This window comes from Lathyrus oleraceus, chromosome 1 (genome assembly GCF_024323335.1).
Source record: "Lathyrus oleraceus cultivar Zhongwan6 chromosome 1, CAAS_Psat_ZW6_1.0, whole genome shotgun sequence".
Lineage (NCBI taxonomy): Eukaryota > Viridiplantae > Streptophyta > Magnoliopsida > Fabales > Fabaceae > Lathyrus > Lathyrus oleraceus.
The window spans coordinates 219,442,151-219,444,178 of record NC_066579.1 but is presented as its reverse complement, the minus strand read 5'-3'; the positions used below and the strand labels follow the sequence as shown (position 1 = coordinate 219,444,178).

Below are 2,028 nucleotides of genomic sequence, written 5' to 3'. Positions count from 1 at the left end.
TTACTTCGTCCGTGGGTTCGGTATATTCCTTAGAAGTTTTGGGTTCACTCATTCTTGGGTTTGGTGGCTCATCATAAGCATTCCCGCTTCGTAGGTTAATGGCATTGGCTTGCCCTCTCGGATTCTGTTGAGGTTGTCTAAGGAACTGTCCTCCAGGTGTGGTCTGGGGGGCTTGGTTTAAAGCTACCTGAGAGATCTAGGTTTCAAGCATCTTGGTATGAGTAACTATTTGGTCAACCTTCGTTCCTAACTGGGTAATCAGTTCGTTAACGTGAATGTTTTGGTTCATGAACTCTTTGTTTTGTTGGGTTTGAGTAGTGATAAAATTTTCCATAATTTTCTCAAGGCTCGGCTTTGGTTGTACAGGTTGCATAGGTTGATTTGATCTTGGGGCTTGGTAACCTGTTTGTCTCGGAGGTGCATTATTTTGGATAGGGTTATTGTTCTTATAGGAGAAGTTCGAGTGATTCCTCTATCCAGGGTTATAGGTATTCAAATATGGGTTCCCTTGGGTGTAGTTCACTTGCTCAGAGTGGGTTTCGTTTAATAGACTACATTCTGCAGATTGGTTTCCTTTGGTTCCAGATATCTTACAATCCGAAGAAACTGCAGCTACACTATTCGGGTTTATGCACATATGATCGACCTTGAGGGCTAATGCGTCCATTTTAGCTTGCATCATGTCTATAGAGCTTAGTTCATGTACTCCTTCTTGAGCTTCCTTCTTCTCAAATGTCGCTCGTTCGACTCCCCATGATTGATGGTTTTGAGCCATATCTTCGATGAGGGCACTAGCTTCAAGATAGGGTTTATTCATCAGCGCACCACCTGCGGCAGCGTCGATGGTCATCTTAGTGTTATAGTGAAGTCCATTATAGAAGGTTTGAATGATTAACCAATTTTCTAAACCATGATGTGGGCATGCTCTTAATAGCTCATTATATCTCTCCCAAGCTTCGAATAGCTATTCTCCTTGGTTTTGGGTAAATCTGGTTATATGGTTTCGAAGAACAACAGTCTTACTTGGGGGAAAGTATCTAGCAAGGAGTACTCTTCTAAGGTTATCCCAAGTAGTAATAGAATTGGGTGGAAGGGAATCTAACCATGATAGGGCTTTATCTCTGAGGGAGAAGGGGAATAATCTTAAACGGATCACCTTAGGAGAAGCTCCATTGGTTTTAAAAGTGTCTGCTAATTGGAGAAAGATTTTTAAATGTTGGTTTGGGTCCTCGGTAGCGAGACCTGCGAATTGTCTCTATTGCACTAGTTGCAACAGGGTGGGTTTAAGTTCGAAATTATTAGATGGGATGGTTGGGTTTACTATACTAGAACTAGGTTCTTCGTTGGATGGTTGGGCGAAATCCTTAAGAGGTCTTTGGTTTTGATCTTCGGCCATAGCTCTCCTAATTCTATGGAAGAATAAACGTGCGTGAGCGTAACGTTCAGGTTCCGCCAGAGGGTATACTAAACATCCTGTGCTACGAGTTCTTTGCATTGACCGGCGGGTAATAACCTAAGTCTAAATTATATAACAACAGGGTACAAAATTTGACGAAATTGGTCCCCGACAACGGCGCCAAAAACTTGATGCGTGCTTTTCGCAAGTATACGAACGCGTCAGAGTAATTAAAAGATTGTCGAATCCACATAGACCAAGTGTCAATCTATCGTTATCTATTGTTAAGGTGTTTATCTAAGGTAATCAAAATAGGAGTTTTTAGTGTGTGCAATGAAAAGTAAAGTGTTAAATAAAGTTCAATTAATAAAGACAGGTTCGAATGTAATTCACATAATCAATTAATAATCCAAGTACTTGCTAATAGAGCTACTTATGGGCAGTGTTTCCTACTTTGAAAAGAACCAATTTAACAGGAACTGTCGCTTTCGCGTATTCAAAGCCGAGTTGCACTCCCTAATCAAACCCTTTTATTGTCACTTATAAAAAGGTGCGCATTGCGTGAGAGTAGTAAACCTATTTTTAAGAAATATAGTATCTTGACTAAGTTGAAAAGTATTTTAACCTGGGTT

General features: G+C 40.5%; 1 non-coding gene across 1 annotated transcript; it reads left to right on the top strand.

Annotated features, from left to right (window-relative positions):
* The first annotated feature begins 905 nt into the window (after nt 1-905).
* LOC127116243 (small nucleolar RNA R71) lies at nt 906-1,012 on the top strand. The gene has a single exon (XR_007801209.1). It is a non-coding gene; the product is annotated as a small nucleolar RNA R71 (small nucleolar RNA).
* The last annotated feature ends 1,016 nt before the right edge of the window (nt 1,013-2,028 follow it).